The 25,058-nt window shown below is 39.6% G+C and overlaps 1 long non-coding RNA gene across 1 annotated transcript in view; it reads left to right on the top strand.

Moving 5' to 3' along the window:
* The first annotated feature begins 6,149 nt into the window (after nt 1-6,149).
* Nucleotides 6,150-25,058, top strand: part of Gm38823 — a 38,490-nt gene continuing 19,581 nt past the window's right edge. Inside the window, exons 1-2 of the long non-coding RNA XR_869140.1 lie at nt 6,150-6,356; nt 22,262-22,424. This is a non-coding gene — a long non-coding RNA (predicted gene, 38823). The remainder of the gene's footprint in view (nt 6,357-22,261; nt 22,425-25,058) is intronic.

A 25,058-nucleotide genomic window follows, 5' to 3' on the forward strand; every position in this document is an offset into this window, starting at 1 on the left:
TTATTTATCTTGTTGATTTCAAAGAACCACTTCCTGGTTTTGTTGATTCTTTGTAAAACTATTTTAGTTTCTACTTGGTTGATTTCAGCCCTGAATTTATTTCCTGCCCTCTCCCCCTCCTGGGTGTATTTGCTTCTTTATTTTCTAGAGCTTCAGCTATGCTGTCAAGATGCTAGTGTATGTTCTCTCCAGTTTCTTTTGGGAGGCACATAGAGATATGAGTTTTCCTCTTTGTACTACTTTCATTGTATGCCATAAGTTTGGGTATATTGTGCCTTAATTTTCATTGAAGTTTAAAAACTCTTTAGTTTCTTTCTTTCTTTCTTTCTTTCTTTCTTTCTTTCTTTCTTTCTTTCTTTCTTTCTTCCTTCCTTCCTTCCTTCCTTCCTTCCTTCCTTCCTTTCTTTCTTTCTTTCTTTCTTTCTTTCTTTCTTTCTTTCTTTCTTCATTTCTTGACCAAGTTATCACTGAGTACAGCACTGTTCAGCTTTGATGTGTATGTGGGCTTTCTGTTATTTTTATTATTATTATTGAAGACCAGCCTTAGACAGTGGTGATCTGATAAAATGCATGAAGTTATTACATTCTGCTTGTATCCATTCAGTCCTGTTTTGTGACCAATTATATTTTCAGTTTTTGAGAGGGTAACATGAGGTGCTGAGAAGACAGTATGTTCTTTTGTTTTAGATGAAATGTTCTATAGATATCTGTTCATAACTTCTGTTAGTTTCACTGTGTCTCTATTTAGTTTCTGTTTCTCTGATCTGCAAATTGATGAGAGTGGGGTTTTGAAGTCTTCCACTATTATTATATGAGTTTCAGTGTACACCTTGAACTTTAGTATAGTTTCTTTTATGAATGTGTGTACCCTTGCATCTAAAGCATAGATGTTCATAATTCAGAGATCATCATAGTTAATATTTTATTTGACAAGTATTAAGTGTTATCTAAATAAAATTTGGTTGAAATTTGATTTTATTCAATATTAGAACAGCAACTCCAGCTTGTTTCTTGGGTCCATTTGTTTGGAAATATTTTTTATCCTTTTAATCTGTGGTAGTCTCTGTTTTTGTCGCTGAGGTACATTTCCTTTATGTAGAAAAATTCTGCATGCTGTTTATGTATCAAATCTGTTAGTCTATGTCATTTTAATTGGGAATAATGTCCATTTTTTAACAGATATTAAGGAAAAGTGATTGTAGCTTTCTGTTATTTTTGTTAGAGGTGGAATTATATTTGTGGGGCTATTTTCCTTCGGGTTTGTTGAAAGATTACTTTGTTGCTTTTTTTCTAGTGTGTAGTTTCCCTCTGTTGGAGTTTTCCATCTCTCATTGTTTGTAGTGATAAATTTGTGGAAAGAGATTGTGTAATTTTTTTAGTCATAGAGTATCTTAATTTCTCCATCTACGGTAATTGAGTGTTTGGCTGGGTATAGTAGCCTGGGCTGCCATTTGTGCTCTCTTAGTGTTTGTATGACATCTTCCCAGGACCATTTGGCATTTATAGTCTCTGGAGAGAAGTTTGTTGTGATTCTTATAGGTCGGTCTTTATATGTTATTTGATCATCCCTTACTGCATTTAACTTTCTTTCTTTGTTTTGTGCATTTTGTGTTTTGAGTATTATTTGACAGGAGGAATATATTTTCTGATACATTATACTGGGTATTCTATTGGCTTCGTTTGTGTTCACTGGCATCTCTGTTCTAGGTTATGAAAATTTTCTTCTATAATTTTGGTGAAGATATTTACTGGCCCTGTAAGTTTTTTACTTAGGTTTGGTCTTCTCATTGTGTTCTGGATTTCCTGAAATTTTTGGATTAAGAACTTTTGCAGTTTGTATTTTGTTTGAATTTTATGTCAATGTTTTCTATGGTATCTTCTGCACATGAGATTCTCTTGTAACCTTCCCCCTAACCTGAAGGTGGCTGAAAAAGACCTCGACTTTGCTGCCACTAAGTAAATTACCTAGGGTGGAGCCTGCCTCCCTAGATTACTCTATTGTTCCATCGCTGTCGCTGTTTCAACCTGCTAGGAGTAGGCCTAGCTATTCTGCAGACTACATTCTATCCTTCATGTGGTCACCTGCAGCTGGGCTCCAAGGATGAATTGGTGGGAATGAGCCTCCGCCATCCTTTATAAAGTGTGTCCGTCATTAAACATTAGAACCTTGAGCAGGCTAGTTTCTTGGTTCCATTATTTCTCGACCCGCCTAGGTCCCCTCTCCTCTTTTAGCTTGAGGCTACCTCCCAGGCTTGAACCTGGACATGAGAGCTGCAGGCCGGCCCCAACAATTTGGCGAACCAACACAGGACCAGAGAATGGCAGAAGACGCTGGAATAAACACTGCTGCTATGAAGCTCCACAGATAGAAAATTTGTACGGGAACACGGAGAAGCAATAGGCAAAAGGTTGCTAAGGTGCGGTACGGTCTGAGCTGGAACAGCAGTGACCCACGCTGGATCCACACAGGTTCAGCAGTGATATCAGGATCTAGGAACGTAACAGGCAGTTGGCCACAGCTTCCAGAAACTGCTTTTTAGGTGAGAGAAGTAAAAGGGTTTTGATTTAATGATCAGGTGGATTGGCCACAGTCAGAAACTGCCTCAGGTAGGAGAAAAATGTCCCAGAGGCAGAGAGAAATGTTAGGGGATGCCCTGCCTTTTTCTCTCTAGCCCTTACAGCAGAAGTTCTCTGCTATCTTTGTGTTGTCTAACTTCTAATATCTGATGCACTGGCCTGTTCACATGTTCAATTCATGTGTGTTCATGTCTAGTCCTCTGAAAGACTGAATGTTCTGTGATTCATGTTGGAAATAAGTAGATGTTAATTGGATCACACACTTATTCTTTTGAGCTTCCCCCTGCTTCAGCTCAGATAATTAAGTTGTGTGCTGTGGATGGTGTTTTAAAATGCTGAACAGTCAAGCTTTAATTTGCATATTAATAGTCAATATTATATCTCAGAGCTCACAATTGCTTAAAATTGTTTGCCCCTCGGATGCTATTAATTCTCAAATTTGCATTTGCTTATGCATATACAAACACTGGATTTATACTCAGGCAGTCTATAGGTTCTACATATTAGATGGTTTGGATATATAATCTCGATCTTTATATATTCAAAACAAATATGGTTTATGATAATATTTTGGTATTCTTGGAAAATATGCATGTCAAATTGTAAAAGAAAAAAAATTGCTCTTAGTGTCCTCAATTACTACTTGTTTCCACATAGTAGTGTTAATTCTTGAGGACTTAAACTTAATAAATTGCTGCAAATAAATGCTATTTTTTATGAGTAAATAAATTATACACATGTGAGTATTAATAACTTTTCAAGCTTTCTAGTTACAACCACTCTTCAAGAGAAACAAAAATGAAAGTGCAATTATTCACTGCCCATGTTATATTAATAACTATATGTTGATTATAACAGTCAAGTATTTGAGATATTTTGTCAACAAATTATTAATTCTCATGACAAGGTATTGTGGAACTTTAAAACTCTAGCTTCTTAAAAGTCAAAGAAGGGGGATATTATATCCCTGTGATATTATTTAATGTATTCCCTTGCACATTTTTTAAATCATAGTTTTATTTTAGAATTTTAAAATTTGGGTGTCAAAGAACTTAATAAATGCCTTATAGTATCTTAAAAGAATCTATTTATTGGCATATGGCTTGATCGTGAATAGCTACCTTATTAGGCAAGGGAAAAGCATAGGTTTTCTTCACAAAATGCTGCAGAAGCATGATGGCTAATTCGTGTGACAAGCTGACAGGTAAGTTTGCTCAGTTCCCTGACTTTAGTGACAAGGAAGCTGAATTGTGTACATGTTTCGACCCATTCTTGCTTGCCATTTTTCCAGTTTGGACAAGTGAAGCTGCCTTACTTCAAGCTTTTATTCTTTTGGTAAAAATAACATCACAGACTGTGTAATCTGACTTAGAAAGATTAGTCATACAAAAGAGTTATAGTGATCCTTCTCTTTCCCTCATTATGACCAGTTATTCTAACTCAATCTTGGACTGGTCTAGTAATAATTCCAGTATTTGAGATCCCAGGAAAGATAGCAAAATATTCTTAATTATTTAACAAATTTAAATTGGAGCACAGCCACCTCTTCCAGAAAGATTGCAGTCTTTCTGTGATTCTCAAGGCCAACTCCCCCACACTGGGAGCTCTAAATCTAAGCTTGATTGTTGCTAATTTGCAATTGAATGGAGTACCTGGACTTCCCCAAAAGAAACTTTTGTTTGGTTGCTTTTCACTGTCTTTACTTTGTTTTTCAAGCAGGTCAGTCAATGTCCTTCAGCCTGACTGCAGCAGGGGTGCATCCCTGACTCCAACTGTGCAGGTGGCAGTTATTAATCTTCATTCAAGAAGCATTCTAGTACATATGTTGGCTTTTGGTCTGATTTGGGATTAAGGTTTGCTATGAGGGCCAGACAGTCTAAGACAGACACCCAGATCTTGGAATCATATCAATCTAGACAGTGGTACATGCCAAGAGGCCGTGGTTTATTAATAATACACCACAGAGCCATGTAAAGAATTGGAGGCAAAGGTTAATGTGTTAGAAGTAGTAGCCTTAAATATAGGGCAGGACATAGCATATATTAAGGCTAGAAAGGCAGAAATTTCAGATATTAGCAATAGTCACTTGGAGACTTGGAACACTGATGAATTGGCCAGAAATTCAGTAGATAACCTAAGTGCATTGAATCCCCTGGATTGGGTTCAATATATATTCCTACTCGCTATTATTATTGACACTATTAGTAAATTGTGTTTCTGCTCATCTTTAGAGCACTCCTGAGATCTAAAGAGGCGGGACATTCTGGAACTTTGGCAGAAATATAAGAAAAAGAGAGAATGCTATGCACACTCCAGTGAAGTTTGCTTGGCATGCCGAGAGGCTTGGGAGCACTCACGAGGCCAAGAGTTTCACGGAAAATCACCTCCTGGAACTTTGGCGTTCTCATAACCAGTATATTCTTACCCTATCCCCGAGTTAGTCTGGTGTATGGATCCATGTGCTCTCTTTTAGTATTATTTTATTATAAGTGCCCTTTAAGGTTAAATTCTGATATTCTTAGCCTTCACCAGTGTTCCAAAGTCCGAGAAAGACCTTGAAGCTGACAACTTGGAATTCAATAAGAATTCAGTATGGAAGTTACCTATTCAGTAACTAATTAAGCATTACAAAAGATGGAGCAAGCAGCTCAGGGCTGGTCTGCAGAGTGTTCACTAAGGACAGTAGCCAGTCTTAACCAAAGAAGGGTTTACCATGAGAAAATTTAGGGAATCCCACTGAGACAGGTTTCTTCACTAGGCCCAAAGAAATCAGGCAGAACTATAGTGCATAAATAATTTTGTTCCTCAGTCCAGCCTTTTTTAAAATATGAATAACAGGGAGGGAATTGTAACCTCCCCCTAACCTGAATCTGGCTGAACCAGACTTCAACTTTGCTGTCATTAAGGAGATTACCTAGGGTGGAGCCTACCTCCCTAGATCACTCTATTGTTCTAACAGTGTCACTGGTGCTACCTGCTGGGAGTCAGCCTAGCAATTCTGGAGACTAAATCCTATCCTGCAAGTGGTCACCTGCATCCATGGATGCAGGCTCCAAGGATGAATTGGCAGAAATAAGCCTCTGCTCTCCTTTATAAAGTGTGTCCGTCATTAAACATTAGAACCTTGAGTAGACTAGTTGTCTTGGTTCCATTATTTCTCGACCCGCCTAGGTCCCCTCTTCTCTTTCAGCTCCAGGCTGCCTCCCAGGCTTGAACCCAGACATGAGAGCTGGAGGCTGACCCCAACATTCTTTCTTCTCTCTTATATTCTGTTAGTGATGCTTGTGTCTATGACTCCTAATCTCTTTTCAAGGATTTTAACTCCATGGTTGTCAACCTTTGTGATTTCTTTATTGTTGCTATTTCCACTTTTATATCCTAGATGGTTTTGCTCAATTCTGTCACCTGTTTGATTGTGTTTTCCTGTAATTACTTAAGATTTTTTTTTGAGTTTTCTCTTTAATAGTTTCTACCTGTTTACCTGATTTTGCCTATATTTCTTTAATGGAGATATTTATGTCCTACTCTAAGTCTTCTTTCATCATGACAATTGATTTTTTAAGTCCATTTCAATTTTCTGGTGTGATGGCATATTCAGTACATGCTATGGTGGGAGAACTGGGTTCTGGTGATACCATATAGCCTTGATTTCTCTTGCTTAAGTTCTTATGTTTGCCTCTTGTCATTTGGTTATTTCTAGTTCTTCTGGCCCTTGATGTCTCTGACTGATGGCTGTTCTTCCTGTGATCTTGATTGTGTCAAAACTCCTCATTGTACAGGTATGTCTGGAATCCTGAAATCCTGGGTGTGTCAAAACTTCTGGAGTCAAGCTCCCTCTGGGATCCTGAAATTCTGGTGGGACAAAACTCCTGGGATCCGGTTTGGTCAGAACTCCTGAGAGTCAAGCTTTCTCTGAGTTTTGAAGTGGTTGGTGGGGAGATAGAGCTCTGAGTACACTCTGTGCTCAGGTTCAAGGTGGAAGAAATCCAAGCCTCTGCCTGGGCAGAAGTCTGTGTTTCCCTGGTTCCTGTGGGGTTTCAATTATGCTGTGCGTTAGAAAGATGTTGTGGCCTCAACTCTGATCTTTAGTGTGTCAGTGCTCCAGAATATCAATGTTCCTGGGTTTGTCTAAGCTCAAGGGAGTCAAGCTTCCTCTGTGATTCTGTGATCCTGTAATCCTGGGAATTTCAGAGCACCTGGAATGTGAGCTCCCTCTGGGTATTTTGAGAGTGGGTGTAGAACCATCACCCCAGGGCGCTCCAGGTGCAGGTTTTGACCAGAAGGAACCCTTGCAACTGTCTGGGTGGAGTTCCCATGCCCCTGGAACATGGAAGATTCTGTTATTCTGGGGACATATGTTGTGGCCTCTCTTGGGATCCTGGGAGTATGAAAGCACCTGGGAGTTAAACTTCCTCTGGCTGTTGTGTGAATGAATGGAGAGCCTCTGCCCAAGGTCTGCTCAGGACACTGGGTTCAGACCAGAAGGAACTTCCTATTTCTTTACTTGAAACTCTATACATTGCTTTTTCTTTTTTCTTTTTTCTTTTTTTCTTCCTAAATTTTATTTATTTAATTAATGTGAGTACACAGCTGCTGTCTTCAGACTTGCCAGAAGAGGGCATTAGATTCCAAAACAGATACTTGTGAGCCTCCATGTGATTGCTGGGATTGAACTTAAAACATCTGGAAGAACAGTCAGTGTGCTTAACTACTGAGCAATCTCTCCAGCCACTAACTTCCTTTTTCTAAATAATGTTAGACTATACTTTTTCACTAATTTATTTTATCATTGTATGCTTGTGTTTGTCTGGTCTGCATGATGCACTATATGTATGCAGTACCCAAGAAGGCTATAAGATATATCTCAGAAATTAAGATACAAGAATTTATGCACAAACATTTGGGTGTGGGGACTCAAACTCATCTCCCATGCTCGTGGATTGTCAGGATTAATATAGTAAAAATAGCCATCTTATTGAAAACAGTCTACAGATTCAATGAAATCTCCATCAAAATTTCAACTCATTTCTTCATAGAGATAGAAAGAGCATTTCTCAAATTAATTTTGAATAACAAAACAAAACAAAACAAAAACAAAGCAAGCAAACAAACAAACAAAAAACAGGATAAAGAAAACTATTGTCAAGAATAAAAGAACTTTTGAGGGAATCAGCATCCTAAACCTCAAGCTGTACTTCAGAGAATTGTTTATTTTTTTTAAAAAATGGCCTGATATTGAAACAGTAACAGATAGGTAGATTAATGGAACAGAATTGAAGACACAGAAATGAACCCACACACCTATGATCATTTGATCTTTGACAAAGGTGCTAAAACCATCCAGTGGAATAAAAAAGACAGCTTTTTCAAAAATTGTGCTGTTTCAACTGGTGGTCAAAATGTGGAAGAATGTAAGCTGATCCATTCTTATTTCCCTGTACAAAGCTCAAGTCAAAGTGGATCAAGGACCAGCACCAAAAACCAGATATACTGAATCTAATAGAATAGAAAGTGGAGAAAATATCAAACACATGGGCACAGAGAAAATTTCCTGAGCAGAACATTAATGGTTTATGCTCTAAAACCAAAAATCTACAAATGGGACTTCAGAAAATTGCAAAGCTTTTATAAGGCAAATGACACTGTCAAAAAAACAAAACATCAACCAACAGAATGGTCAAAGTTCTTTACCAATCCTACATCTAATAGAGGGATAATATGCAATACATACAGAGAACTTAAAAAGTTAGACCACAGAGCACCAAATAACCCTATTAAAAATGGAAAACAGAGCTAAACAGAAAATTCTCAACTGAGGAAACTTGAAAGGCTGAGAAACACCTAAACAAATGTTCAAGATCCTTAATCATCAAGAAAATGCAAATCACCTCATACCAGATCAAAACTCTGTTGACAGGTCCCCAATGAAAGAGGTAGAGAAAGTACCCAATGATCTGAAGGAGTTTGCAGCCCCCTAGGAGGAACAACAATATGAACTATCAAGTAACCCCAGAGCTCCCTGGGACAAAACCACCAATCAAAGAAAACATGCAGGGAGGTACTTGTGGCTCTAGCTATATATGTACCAGAGGAAAGTTTAGTTAGTCATCAATGGGAGGACAGACTCTTGACCCTGTGCAGGTTCTATGCCACAGTATAGGGGAATTACTGGGCGAGGAAGCAGGAGTTGGTGGGTTGGGGAGCAGGTGGAGGGGGAGAGGATAGGAGATTCTTAAAGGGGAAACTAGGAAAGGGGATAATATTTGAAATGTAAATAAAGAAAATATCAAAAAAGAAAAAAAAATAACTCCTTTGACAGCAGATGCTGGTGAGGATATAAAGAAAGAGAAACATTTCTCCATTGTTGGTGGGATTGAAACCTGGTACAACCATTCTGGAAATCAGTCTGGAAGTTCTTTAGAAAATCAGATATAGTATTACCTGAGAACCCAGCTATACAACTCCTGGGCATATATACAAAAGACTCTCCAACATATAACAAGGACACAGGCTCCACCATGTTCATAAGAGACTTATTTATAATATCCAGAAGCTGTAAAGAGCCCAGATGTTGTTCAGCTGAGGAATGGATACAGGAAATGTGCTACATTTATGCAATGAAGTATACTCACCTACTAAAAATTATGACCTCATGAAATTCTTAGGCAGATGCATGGAAAAATCTAGAAAATATCATCCTGAATGAGATAGCCCAATCACAAAAGAAAATACATAGCATGCACTCACTGATAAGTGGATATTAGCCCAAAAGCTCCAAATAACCAAGATACAATATACACACCACACGAAGCTCAAAAAATAGGAAGACAAGTGTGGGTGCGACATTCCTTCTTAAACAGGGGGAAAATACTCATGGAAGCAAAGATGAGATAAAGTGCAGAGTAGAGACTGTAGGAAAGGCCATGCAGAGTCTTTCCCACTGGTGGATTTATCCCAAATACAGCCACCAAACTTGGACCCTGTTTTAGATCTAAGAAATGCTTTCTGAAAGGAGCCTGATATTGCTGTCTCCTAGAGGCCCTGCCAGAGCCCTACAAATACAGAGTCAGATGATAGCAGCCAACCAATGACCGCACAGAGTGCAGGGTCCCCAATGGAGCATTTAGAGAAAGGACTGTAATCCCATAAGAAGAACAACAACATTAACCAACCCAAACCACCAGAGCTCATGGGTACTAAGCCACCAAACAAGGAGTACACCTGGCTCTAGCTGCATATGTAGCAGAGGTTGGTCTTTTCACACATCAATTGGAGGAGAGGTCCTTGTTCCTATGAAGGCTCCATATGCGCCCCAGTGTAGGGGAATGGAGTGGGGAGGCTGGAGTTTGTGGGTGGGTGGAGGAACATCTACATAGAAGAAGGAGGGGGGAAATGAGATGTGGGGTTTCCAGGGGGAGGAGAAATTGGGTATGTATATAAAAATTGAAATGTAAATAAATTTCAAAATAGGATTGGAAAAAAAAAAAAGACTAGGCAATATCCTAATTTTCTTTGGGGACCCAAACAAAGTTACACATCACACCCTTACTCGCCTCCACTCCTCACTAAAGCAAGCAATTTCAAGAGAGCAATGATCCATTTACAAAAAGAGTGTGGGTGGGTTTTTTTTTTTTTTTTGGTTTGTTTTTGTTTTTGTTTTTGTCTTTAGTGAATGAATTGTTAATGGTCTCAGTCAGAGAACAAACTAGGTAAAGGATTTTAGATTCAGGGATTTCTTTCTTTTCTTTCTTTTTCTCATACTTAGAGTAAAGGTTGGAGATGAAAGTAAAAGGAAAGGATATATTATTGTTATGTTAAAGCGCAGATGGTAGAATCTACTTTTATGCCCGAGTATCAATATGTGTAATGATTTTGTTTAGCATAGACTTTGAATATTGATACAAATTAAGGTTGTATTTGGATAAAACCTATCATGTGTATGTGTTTCAACTATATTTTAAGGTTTTGTAACTATGTAATTCTTAATGAATACACACACATACACACACACACACACACACACACATACACACACACATATATATATATATATATGTTAAAATCAATTGCCTTTGAAAGCTTCCTTACAAATAGGTTAGGAAAAATAAGAAATGCATGTTTGTAATCAATGAAAGAAGTTTATTCATTACATTATATACTAGTTCAACTAAATACAAAATAAGCTTCATCTAGCTTCTTTTTTTTTATTTATTTATTTTTTCTTTTTAATTAGGTATTTTCCTCAATTACATTTTCAATGCTATCCCAAAGGACCCCCACATCCACCCACCCCCCAATCCCCTACCCACCCACTCCCCCTTTTTGGCCCTGGCGTTCCCCTGTACTGGGGCATATAAAGTTTGCAAGTCCAATGGGCCTCTCTTTGCAGTGATGGCCGACTAGGCCACCTTTTAATACATATGCACCTAAAGACAAGAGCTCCCGGTTACTGGTTAGTTCATATTGTTGTTCCACCTATAGGGTTGCAGTTCCCTTTAACTCCTTGGGTAAATTCTCTAGCTCCTCCATTAGGGGCCATGTGACCCATCTAATAGCTGACTGCAATCCTCCAATTCTGTGTTTGCTAGGCCCCAGCATAGTCTCACAAGAGAGAACTATATCTGGGTCCTTTCAGCGAAATCTTGGTAGTGTATGCAATGGTTTCAGCATTTGGAAGCTGATTATGGGATGGATCCCTGCATATGGCAATCACTAGATGGTCCATCCTTTCGTCACAGCTCCAAATTTTGTCTCTGTAACTCCTTCTATGGGTGTTTTGTTCCCATTTCTAAGAAAGGGTAAAGTGTCCACACTTTGGTCTTTGTTCTTCTTGAATTTCATGCATTTGGAAAGTTGTATCTTATATCTTGGGTATCCTAAGTGTCTGGGCTAATATCCACTTATCAGTGAGTACATATTGTGCGAGTTCCTTTGTGATTGGGTTACTTCACTTAGGATGATACCCTCAAGGTCCATCCATTTGCCTAGGAATTTCATAAATTCATTTTTTTAATAGCTGAGTAGTATACCATTGTGTAAATGTACCACATTTTCTGTATCCATTCCTCTGTTGAGGGGCATCTGGGTTCTTTCCAGCTTCTGGCTATTATAAACAAGGCTGCTATGAACATAGTGGAGCATGTGTTCTTCTTACCGGTTGGACATCTTCTGGATATATGCCCAGGAGAGGAATTGCGGGATCCTCCGTTAGTATTATGTCCAATTTTCTGAGGAACCGCCAGACTGATTTCCAGAGTGGTTGTACAAGCTTGGAATCCCACCAACAATGGAGGAGTGTTCCCCTTTCTCCACATCCTCGCCAGCATCTGCTGTCACCTGAGTTTTTGATCTTAGCCATTCTGACTGGATTGAAGTGGAATCTCAGTGTTGTTTTGATTTGCATTTCCCTGATGATTAAGGATGTTGAACATTTTTTCAGGTGCTTCTCTGCCATTCGGTATTCCTCAGGTGAGAATTCTTTGTTCAGCTCTGAGCCCCATTTTTAATGGGGTTATTTGATTTTCTGGAGTCTACCTTCTTGAGTTCTTTATATATATATTGGATATTAGTCCCCTATCTGATTTGGGATAGGTAAAAATCCTTTCCCAATCTGTTGGTGGCCTTTTTGTCTTATTGACAGTGTCTTTTGCTTTGCAGAAGCTTTGCAATTTTATGAGGTCCCATTTATCGATTCTTGATCTTACAGCACAAGCCATTGCTGTTCTATTAAGGAATTTTTCCCCTGTAACCATATCTTTGAGGCTTTTCCCTACTTTCTCCTCTATAAGTTTCAGTGTCTCTGGTTTTATGTGGAGTTCCTTAATCCACTTAGATTTGACCTTAGTACAAGGAGATAGAAATGGAACAATTCGCATTCTTCTACATGATAACTGCCAGTTGTGCCAGCACCATTTGTTGAAAATGCTTCTTTTTTCCACTGGATGGTTTTAGCTCCCTTGTCAAAGATCAAGTGACCATAGGTGTGTGGGTTCATCTCTGGGTCTTCAATTCTGTTCCATTGGTCTACTTGTCTGTCACTATACCAGTACCATGCAGTTTTAATCACAATTGCTCTGTAGTACAGTTTTAGGTCCGGCATGGTGATTCCACCAGAGGTTCTTTTATCCTTGAGAAGAGTTTTTGCTATCCTCGGTTTTTTGTTATTCCAGATGAATCTGCCGATTGCCCTTTCTAATTCGTTGAAGAATTGAGTTGGAATTTTGATGGGGATGGCATTGAATCTGTAGATTGCTTTTGGCAAGATAGCCATTTTACAATGTTGATCCTGCCAATCCATGAGCATGGGAGATCTTTCCATCTTCTAAGATCTTCTTTAATTTCTTTCTTTAGAGACTTGAAGTTCTTATCATACAGATCTTTCACTTCCTTAGTTAGAGTCACGCCAAGGTATATTATATACGATTTGTGACTATTGAGAAGGGTGTTGTTTCCCTAATTTCTTTCTCAGCCTGTTTATCCTTTGTGTACAGAAAGGCCATTGACTTGTTTGAGTTAATTTTATATCCAGCTACTTCACTGAAGCTGTTTATCAGGATTATGAGTTCTCTGGTGGAATTTTTAGGGTCATTTATATATAGTATCATATCATCTGCAAAAAGTGATATTTTGACTCCTTCCTTTCCAATTTGTATCCCCTTGATCTCCTTTTGTTGTCTAATTGCTCTGGCTAGGAGTTCAAGTACAATGTTGAATAGGTAGGTCGAGAGTGGACAGCCTTGTCTAGTCCCTGATTTTAGTGGGATTGCTTCCAGCTTCTCACCATTTACTTTGATGTTGGCTATTGGTTTGCTGTAGATTGCTTTTATCATGTTTAGGTGTGGGCCTTGAATTCCTGATCTTTCCAAAACTTTTATCATGAATGGGTGTTGGATTTTGTCAAATGCTTTCTCAGCATCTAACGAGATGATCATGTGGTTTTTGTTTTTGAGTTTGTTTATATACTGGATTATGTTGATTGATTTCCGTATATTGAACCATTCCTGCATCCTTGGGATGAACCCTACTTGGTCAGGATGGATGATTGTTTTGATGTGTTCTTGGATTCTGTTAGCAAGAATTTTATTGAGGATTTTTGCATCGATATTCATAAGGGAAATTGGTCTGAAGTTCTCTATCTTTGTTGGGTCTTTTTTTTGGTTTAGGTATCAGAGTAATTGTGGCTTCATAGAATGAGTTGGGTAGAGTACCTTCCGTTTCTATTTTGTGGAATAGTTTATGAAGAACTGGAATTAGGTCTTCTTTGAAGGTCTGATAGAACTCTGCACTAAATCTGTCTGGTCCTGGGCTTTTTTTTGGCTGGGAGACTATTAATAACTGCTTCTATTTCTTTAGCGGATATGGGACTGTTTAGATGGTCAAGTTGATCCTGATTCAACTTTGGTACCTGTTATCTGTCCAGAAATTTGTCCATTTCGTCCAGGTTTTCCAGTTTTATTGAGTATAGCCTTTTGTAGAAGGATCAGATGGTGTTTGGAATTCTTCAGGATCTGTTGTTATGTCTCCCTTTTCATTTCTGATTTTGTTAATTAGGATTTTGTCCCTGTGCCCTCTAGTGAGTCTAGCTAAGGGTTTATCTATCTTGTTGATTTTCTCAAAGAGCCAACTCCTCGTTTGATTAATTCTTTGAATAGTTCTTCTTGTTTCCACTTGGTTGATTTCACCCCTGAGTTTGATTATTTCCTGCCTTCTACTGCTCTTGGGTGAATTTGCTTCCTTTTCTTCTAGACCTTTTAGGTGTGTTGTGAAGCTGCTAATGTGTGCTCTCTCTAGTTTCTTTTTGGAGGCACTCAGAGCTATGACTTTTCCTCTTAGGAATGCTTTCATTGTGTCCCATAAGTTTGGGTATGTTGTGGCTTCATTTTCATTAAACTCCAAAAAGTCCTTAATTTCTTTCTTTATTCCTTCCTTGACCAAGGTATCATTGAGAAGAGTGTTGTTCAGTTTCCACGTGAATGTTGGCTTTCTATTATTTATTTTGTTATTGAAGATCAGCCTTAGTCCATGGTGATCTAAATTCACCCATTATCTCTCCACGAATCCAGCCCTTCAAAGGATGATAACAGAAAAAAAACAAACAAGGACGGGAACCACGCCCTAGAAAAAACAAGAAGATAATCCCTCAACAAAACTAAAAGAAGACAGCCACAAGAACAGAATGTCAACTTTAACAACAAAAATAACAGGAAGCAACAATTACTTTTCCTTAATATCTCTTAATATCAATGGTCTCAACTCCCCAATAAAAAGACATAGACCAACAAACTGGCTACACAAACAAGACCCAACATTTTGCTGCTTACAGGAAACTCATCTCAGAGAAAAAGATAGATACTGCCTCAGAATGAAAGGCTGGAAAACAATTTTCCAAGAAAATGGTATGAAGAAACAAGCTGGAGTAGCCATCCTAATATCTGATAAGATTGACTTCCAACCCAAAGTCATCAAAAAAGACAAGGAGGGGCACTTCATACTCATCAAAGGTAAAATCCTCCAAGAGGAACTCTCAATTCTGAATATCTATGCTCCAAATACAAGGGCAGCCACATTCATTAAAGAAAGTTTAGTAAAGCTCAAAGCACACATTGCACCTCACACAATAATAGTGGGAGACTTCAACACACCACTTTCACCAATGGACAGATCATGGAAACAGAAACTAAACAGGGACACAGTGAAACTAACAGAAGTGATGAAACAAATGGACTTAACAGATATGTACAGAACATTTTATCCTAAAACAAAAGGATATACCTTCTTCTCAGCACCTCATGGTACCTTCTCTAAAATTGACCACATAATTGGTCACAGAACAAGCCTCAACATATACAAAAATATTGAAATTGTCCCATGCATTCATCTAGCTTCTTTAGATGCTTTTAAATCTAAGATGTTAGATAGTTGAAGATAAATAAGTCAGATTTACTATAAATAGAAAGATAGCTTCCGGTCATCACCAGCTCCAGGCCACCATGGGTGAGAACTTTGCAGATGGCCCCATGGTCCTCAGAGGACTCTCCATTCCACAGACACTCTAGCATGCCCAAAATTTTAGGATCACTGGTGAATGGAACTCAACATCTGTTCCAAACCAATCGTAACGGGCCAGTGCCTACATCAGGGATGCAGGAAACCCATGTTACCTGGGCCTGGATCCCTCCCGGTCCACACCAGCTTCAGGCCACCTTGGGTAGGAACTTAGCAGACAGTTCCACAGTCCCCAGAGGACTCTTCATGCTACAGGTGCCCTAGCACATCCAGTATCTTAGGATCACTGGTAAGAGGAATGAAACTTCTGTTCCAAACCAATTGTGATGTGTCTGTTACAGCAGAAGCAAGGAGGCCACAGGAGCCTGTCTGACGAGAGGCTTGGGTTCCTTCTGGTCAGTACTGGTATACCTTGTTTTCAAACACCGCAGACAGCACCATGGTCCCCAGAGGAGACATCACTTCCAGGCGCTGTAAAACACCTAGGATCTTAGGAATACAGGATACAAGGATACCAGGAGTTTGGAGATACCAGGATCTCATGGTCTCAAAGGAAGCTTGACTTCCAAGAATTCGGAAACACCCAGAATCTCAGGTTCACAGGATCCTGGAATCACATGAACACAGAGAAAGCTGGACTCTGAGGAGACCTGAATCAACTGGTAAGACATGCTCAAATCAGATATGTTGACAGCCGCAAGCACTTGAGATAATCAGATGGTAGAGACAAGTGTAAGAACAGAAGGAACAGAAACCAAGTTTACTTGGCATCATCAGAAACAAAATCTCCCATCATAGAAAGCCGTGATAGATAATCACACCAGTAAAGAATGATATGGATCTAAAGTCTCTTCTCATGAGGATGATGGAGGACATTAAGAAGGAAATAAAAACCTGCCTTAAAGAAATGCATGAGAACACATCCAATCAGGTGAAAGAATTTAAAAAACCCAACCAGGATTGAAAAAAATAATGAAAGTAGAAACAATGAAGGAATCACAAGGGAGGCTACAATGAAAATAGACAACTTAGAAAAGAAGTCAGGCCAATGATGAAAGCATAGCCAACAGAATACAAGAGATAGAAGAAAGAATCTCAGGTGCAAAAGATACCATAGAAAACATTGACACAACAATCAAAGAAATCATGAAGTGCAAAATGATCCTAACACAAAACCTCCAGAAAACCCAGAACACAATGAGAAGACCAAACCTAAGGATAATAGGACTAGAAGGGAGGGAAGATTTCCAACTTAAAAGGTCAGTAAATATCTTCAACAAAATTATAAAAGAAAACTTTCCCAACCTAAAAAAGTGATGCCCATGAACATACAAGAAGCCTCCAGAACTACAAGTAGTTTGGACCAGAAAAGGTATTCCTACCCGTCACATAATAATCAAAACACCAAATGCACAAAACAAAGAAAGAATATAAAAAGCAGTAAGGGAACAAGGTCATGTAACATATAAAGGCTGACCTATAGGAATTACACCTGACTTCTCTGTAGAGACTAGGAAAGCCAAAAGATCCTGGCCGGATGTCATATAAACCCTAAGAGAACAAAAATGCCAGACCAGGCTACTATAACCAGCAAAACTCTCAATTACTATAGATGGAGAAACTAAGGTATTCTGTGACAAAACCAAATTACACAATATCATTCCACAAATCCAGCCCTTCAAAGGATAATAAAGGGGAAACTTCAATACAAGGAGGGAAACTAACCTCAAGAAAAAGCATGATTGTAATTTGTAAACAAACCTAGAGAAGATAGCCTCATGAACAGAATTCCAACTCTAACAACAAAAATAACAGGAAGCAACAAAGACTTGTCCATAATATCTCTTAATTTCAATGGACTCAATTACACAATACAAAGACATAGACTAATAGACTGGTTATACAAACAGGACCCAACTTTTTGCTACTTATAGGAAACCCACCTCAAGGAAAAAGACAGACACTATCTAATAGTAAAAGGCTGGAAAACAATTTTTCAAGCAAATGATACAAAGAAACAAGCTCGAGTAGAAATTCTAATATCAATTAAAGTTGACTTTCAACCTAAAGTTCTCAAAAAAGATAAGGATGTGGCACTTCTCACTCATCAAAGGTAAAATTTATCAAGAGGACCTCTCTCTTCTGAACATCTATGCTCCAAATGCAAGGACATTCACATTCATTAAAGTAAATTACCTAAAACTCAAAATACACATTACACCTCACACAATCATAGTGGGAGTCTTCACACACCCCACTCTCATCAATGGACAGATCCTGCAAACAGAAACTAAACAGAGACACAGTGAAACTAACAGAAGTTATGAAACATATGGATTTAGAAGGTATCTACAGAACATTTTATCCAAAAACAAAAGGATATACCTCCTTCTCAGCACTTCATGGCAACTTCTACAAAATTGACCATAGTATTGGTCACAAAACAGTCCTCAACAGATACAAAAAGGTTGACATTATCCCATGCATCCTATCAGATCACCACTGACTAAGGCTGATCTTCAATATCTACATGAATAATAGAAAGCAAATATTCATGTGGAAGCTGAACAACACTCTACTCATTGGTCAAGGAAGAAATAAAGAAAGAAATTAAAGACTTTTTAGAGTTTAATGAAAATGAAGCCACAGCATACCCAAACTTATGGAACATAATGAAAGCAGTCCTAAGAGGAAAACTCATAGCTATGAATGCCTTCAAAAAGAGACTGGAGAAAGTATACATTAGCAGCTTTATAGCACATCTAAAACACATCTAGAACAAAAGGAAACAAATTCACCCAAGAGGAGTAAACAGCAGGAAATAATCAAACTCAGGGCCAAAATCAACCAAGTGGAAACAAAAAGAACTATTCAAAGAATCAACCAAACCAGAAGCTGGTTCTTTGAAAAAAAAATCAACAAGATAGTTAAACCCTTAGCCAGACTAACTAGAGATCACAGGGACAGTATCTTATTATGAAAATCAGAAATGAAAAGGGATAAAAACAGAACATGATGAAATCCAAAACATAATCAGATCCTACTGCAAAAGGCTGTAATCAACAAAACTGGGAAACCTGGATGAAATTCCTAGATAGATACCAAGTACCAACATTAAATCAGGATCAGATTAATTATATAAATAGTCCCATATCCCCTAAAGATATAGAAGCAGTCATTAATATTCTTCCAACCAAAAAATGTCCAGGACCAGATGGATTTAGTGCAAACATCTATCAGATCTTCAAGGAAGACCTAATTCCAATTCTCCTCTAACTATTCCACAAAATAGAAACAGAATGTACTCTACTCAGTTAATTCTATGAAGCCACAATTACTTTGATACCTAAACCACATAAAGACCCAACAAAGAAAGAGAATGTCAGACCATTTTCCCTTATGAATATCAATGCAAAAATACTCAATAATATTCTCACTAACCCTTCACAATAGTTACAAATAATATAAAATACTTTGGAGTGACTCTAACTAAGCAAGTGAAATATCTATAAGATAAGAGCATCAAGAACCCAAGAACACATCAAAATGATCATCCATAGTGATAAAGTAGGGTTTATCCAGGAATGCAGGGATGGTTTAATATATGGAAATCTATCAATGTAATCCACTATATAAACAAACTCAAAGGAAAAAATAAAAACACATGATCATCCTGTTATATGCTGAGAAAGCATTTGACAAATCCAAAACACAATTATGATAAAAGTCTTGGAAAGATCAGTAATTCAAGGTCTATACCTAAATATAATAAAAGAAATATACAGCAAACTAGTAGCCAAAAAAAAAAAAAAAAATGGAGAGAAGCTGGAAGCAATCTCATTAAAATCAGGTACTAGACAAGGCTGCCCACTTTCTCCCAACCTATACAATATAGTACTTGAACTCCTAGCCAGAACAATTAGATATCAAAATGAGGTCAAGTGGATATAAATTGGAAAGGAAGAAGTCAAAATATCACTATTTTCAGATGATATGATAGTATATATAAGTGACCGTAGAAATTCCACCAGAGACTCCCTAAACCTGTTAAACAGCTTCAGTGTAGTATGTAGATATGCAATTACCTCAATCAAGTCAGTGGACTTTCTCTACACAAATGATAAACAGGCTGAGAAAGAAATTAGATAAACAACACCCTTCACAATAGTTACAAATAATATAAAATACCCTGGTGTGACTCTAACTAAGGAAGTGAAATATCTGTAAGATAAGAACTTTAAGTCACTGAAGAAAGAAAACAAGGAAGATCTCAGAAGATGGAAAGATCTCCCGAAGAATAAAAAAATTACTACTGAACTCTTCTTCACCCCAGAGCCCAACCTCTCCCATCTAGAGATTGTTCCCGGAACACTCCTAAACTCTTCACCCCAGAATGCATTCCTGAACTCCTCACCCTAAAGTTCGAACCTTCCCAACTAAAGACTGTTCCAAGAACATTTTTGAGATAAGGGCCTCCTGGAACAACCTCAAAATGAATCGGGTACATTGCCAAATGATAGGACATGACCCCTTAGTTACGTAGATTCCCTTGGCAGAACCCCTTGCCCCTTGGCAGAACCCCTTAGTGATGTAAACTTGTACTTTCCCTGCCCAGCTCTCCCCCCTTGAGTTTTCCTATATAAGCCTGTGAAAAATTCTGGCTGATTGTCGAATCTCCTCTACACCATACTAGGTGCATGAGTTTCGACCCCAGAGCTCTGGTCCATGTTCCATGTGCTTTCTTGCTGTTGCTCTATTAAATCTTGCCTTCTACATTTTGAGTACGGTCTCAGTGTCTTCTTGGGTCCGCGGCTGTCCCAGGGCTTGAGTGCTTGAGTGAGGGTCTCCCTTCGGGGGTCCTTCACTCCCATATTCAATGATTGGCAGGATCAATATAGGAAAATGGCTATCTTGCCAAATGCAATCTACAGATTCAATGCAATTCTCATCAAAATTCCAATTCAGTTCTTAACTGTGTTAGAATGGGCAATTTTCAAATTCATCTGAAATAACCAAAAAACCCTAGGACAGCAAAAACTATTCTCAGTGGTAAAAGAATCACTGGTCGAATCACCATGCCTGATCTCAAGCTGTACTACAGAGTAATTGTGATAAAAACTGCATGGTACTGGTACAGTGACAGACAGGTAGACCAATGGATTAAAATTATAGACCCAGACACGAACCCACACACCTATGGTCACTTGATCTTTGACAAGGGAGCTAAAATCATCCAGTGGAAAAAAAGACAGCATTTTCAACAAATGGTGCTGGCACAACTGGCGATTATCATGTCCAAAAATTTGAATTGATCCATTCTTATCTCCTTGTATAAAGCTCAAGTCTAAGTGGATCAAGGATCTCCACACAAAACCAGAGACATTAAAACTTATAGAGGAGAATGTGAGGAAGAGCCTCGAAGGTTCAGTTCTTTTTAACAGTCTAGTCATTATCTCCTTCCAGGTCCACAGTTACTCATCTAATTACTCTCCCCATCTCCAAGAGGATTTCCATATACCTTCCCCACTCCTCCAGATCTCCCCGCACTCTGGGTCCTCCTATCTGGAGGTTTTGGTGCATCTTCTCTTCTTTTTTAAATTTCATGTTTCGAGACACGGTTTCTCTGTATAGCCCTGGCAGTCCTGGAACTCACGTAGACCAGGCTGTCCTCAAACTCAGAAATCTGCCTGCCTCTGTCTCCCGAGTGCTGGGATTAAAGGCGTGCATCACCATGCCTGGCAGGTGCATCGCCTCTTACTGAGGCCTGACCAGGCAATCCTCTACTGTATGAATGTTGGAAGCCTCATATCAGATTGTGTATGTTGGCTAGTAGGTGGATCCATGGTTGAGAGATCTCAGGATCCAATTTGAATGAGACTGCCTGTGTTCCTCATCTATCTTTCAGCCTTTCCCTTGTTCAACCACAGGGGACGCTGGCTGAGAGTCCATTGGTTGGGTATAAATATTTGTATCTGACACTATTAGTTGCAGGTTGGGTCCCATTGTGGTAAACCTTGCCAGATTCCTCTCTGTAAGCACACCATAGCATCAGTACTAGTAATAAGCCTTGGAGCCTCTGCTTGAGCTAGATCCAAATTTGAGCTTCTCACTTGACCTTTTTTGCCTTAGTCTCTTCTCCATTTCCCCCCTGCAGTTCTTTTAGATGGGAAATATCCTGGGTGAGAATTTTTGATTGTGGGGATGGCAACCCTATCCCTCCTCTTGATGCCCTGTCTTTCTCCTGGATGTGGACTCTACAAGTTCCCTCTCCCCACACTTAGTCATTTCATCTAAGGTGTGTTGGGAGCTATTAAGACAACACAATTGTCCTGATCTCTGAATTGGGCCTCTCCCCCCCGAGAAGAAAAGGGAGTCCAAAGCGGGCCACAGACGCACCACTCCAAGAACAACCACAGAATGTTCCAGCCCTAAGTCAGCGCTGGATGTCCTGACCACAAGATGTACCCTGATACCACCAAGTTCCTGCTTCCCCATGTAGTCACCTAAAGAAAAGTTTCCACTGCCCCATCCCTCCTGCTGAGAAGTACTTCCTCTTTTCCTTGTGCATTTAAGCCTTGAGCCTTGCTAATACAGTGATACCTTAATGCTATTCTGAATAGTTCCATGTCGTTCCTCACACTTGGTGTCCATCTTTTCTCTCCCCGCATTTGGTTATTAGGAGAAGGTCCCCTCGAGACCCTTGAATAACTGGAACTGCTGGATGGGTCAAGTGGCACCAGACGTGGGGCACAAGGTATGACCACCCTCCGGACAACGGATTCAAGAGGTACCTCGCAGAGAGTGAGACAGTTCCCCGCCACTTTGCTCAAGGATGTCGAGAGGTAAGCCTGGGCATAAAATTGTTGTCCCATTCACCATGGGGAATGTTCTGTCCAAAGAGACAGTTTTTATTCAAGAGATGAAGGGGTCTCTTTAGGAGAGAGGGATAAGAGTTAAGAAAAAGGATTTAATAAAATTGTTTTGTTTTGTGGACGAGAGATGTCCATGGCTGGTATTGAATGGTCCTGAAATACACCCTTTAACTTGGAATAAAGTAGGCAAAGAAATCAATAGTTTAATAAAACAAGGAGAAGATGTCCCTGAGTCCTATTTTAGTAATTGGGGAATCGTCAGAGATCTCCTTAAACAGACAGAAGAGGGCAGAGAAGGCACCGGCCTCTTAGCCCTTACTGAAATTTTTTTTAAGAAAACTCCCGATCACCATCTCGCAAAATCAAAACTAAGCCTCCTGCGAATCCTCAGTCTCAGCTGTCATCAATTATCGATGCCCCGGTTCCTAAGGACTCCCTGCCTTCCCCTCTTTCTCCCCAAAATACATTAGATTCTAGAAAAGGGGCTAATGCTCGACCCCCAGTTAGACCAAAAAGGATTTACCCCATTTTGTATAAGGAGTTGTCAGGTGAAACCCTCCATCCTGCCTCGGAGGCAGAATTGGATGAGGAAGCTTTTAAATATGAACAAGACCACTATGGTCCCTGGCCCGGTGCCTATCTTACCATCGAGCCCTTCAATTTCCACCCTCCTCCTTATTTGCCCCCTTTCCCCTCTAATCTTCAGCCTAATCCTTGGCCTGTATTGCTGGCCCCTTCATCCGTTCAGCGACTACTTCAAACTAAGACTCAGATAACCAGTCGTAAAGATGTTCTAGGGCTTCAAAAGGAGCTACAAGACCTCAGTCTAGAGACTCAGAGTCTACAAAGGTCCCTCATGGGGGACCTTCAAGGACCCATCCCCAAAAACCCTCAAACTGGCCGCAAAGGTCCCTCTCAGAAACGAGGGAATAAAAAATTGACTTTTCCTGTCCTCACTCGAGCTCAAGCCCTTCAGGCTGCTCCAGGACATGAGGAACCCTCCCCCCCCCCACTAGCTCCTCCGATAAGGATCAGGGGGAGCCAGAGAGTGAAGAGGAGGAAGATCAACCAAACTCTGATTCCGATGAGGGTGACATGTCCCCCGATCAAGGATTGGACACCAACAGCCTACAACAGTCTACAAAAAGCTAAAACTGAGACATGTAAAAGGTCTTCATTCAGCAGTCAAAAATTATGGGGTTAATGCCCCATTCACAGTATCTATATTAGAAGGTTTAGCAGGAGAAGGCTACTTGATACCCAATGACTGGAATAAAGTTGTCCAGTCTGTCCTCACTAGAGGCCAATATTTAACTTGGAAGTCAGAGTTTCTGGACAGAGAAGAAAATTTGGCTGCAAATAATAGAAAGAATCCTACTAGTAGGACAGCCTCCTGTACTGCTGATAAAATCTGCAGTAAAGGCAATTTCTCTGCAGACATAAAACAATTAGGACTCTCCCCTGGTGTTTTCACCCAGATGGCACAGGTTACCCTGGGAGCTTGGTGCGCTGTCCCTGCTGCAGGGGTGCTGCCTATGCCCCTAGCCAAGATTATACAAGGGCCTCAAGAGTCCTATGCACAGTTCATTGCCAGATTGCAGGAAGCAGCTGAGAGAATTTTGGGACCTAAGTAAAGTGAGGGTCTGTTGGTCCCACAACTTTCTCTTGAAAACGCCAATTCAGCATGTAGGGCTGCTCTGAGAGGTAAAACCAAGAGATTAGATATAAACGGTGTGATCAAGCTTTGTAATGAGGTAGATGTGTTTTCTCAACAAGTTTCTAAGTCTATTAACCTGGCCATTGGGGCTGCTCTAACTCCAGCTCCAAGATTGGTGCTGAGCCCCATTGGCCCAAGTTAGAAGTAGACATCTGTGTCCTCGCATTGGGTGCAGACATAGTCTGGGGCACCCCTGATTACTATATGCCTCAATTAACAGCAGTTAACACAGGTTATAAAAGTTTGATCCAGGTTGCAGCACTGATATACGTCGTGCTGCTCTGGCCTTACACACTGGAGGTATATATCTGTCCAGGAACTCATCGAGATAGATCTCTAAATTATAAATGTGGCTATGGAAATGATTTTTACTGTGCCTCTTGGGGCTGTGAAACCACTGGGGATACCTATTGGACCCCATTCTCCTCTTGGGATTATGTCACAGTTAAACGACTTTACCTCAATTACAAAGTCACCTCCCCTGGATAACAACCCCTTAATAGCTACTGTTCCCCCAATTCTTCTAGACAAGGGTGGTGCAACCCATTACAAATTGGCTTTAAAACAGCCGCAAGGACTGCTGACTGAACCAAGAGAGGATTCTCTTGGGGGTTGCGCATATATAAATAGGGCACAGATTGGGGATTGACATTCAAGATTAAACTACAAAAGGAAATCCCCAACAAATATAAAGCATCTATAGGGCCTAATCCCAAGTTACACCACCCTATATTCCCAAGCAATCCTCAACTCCCAGGTACCTGCCCCACTGTTCCTGCCCCAAATGATACCTTTTTGGCATGTTCCACGGGCCTTACATGGTACATTATTATACAAGATTTTATATGATCTTATTTCAGCCCACTCTCCCTGTGGGGCCCCCCTCT

Source organism: Mus musculus, chromosome 6 (assembly GCF_000001635.26).
Source record: "Mus musculus strain C57BL/6J chromosome 6, GRCm38.p6 C57BL/6J".
Taxonomy (NCBI): Eukaryota; Metazoa; Chordata; class Mammalia; order Rodentia; family Muridae; genus Mus; species Mus musculus.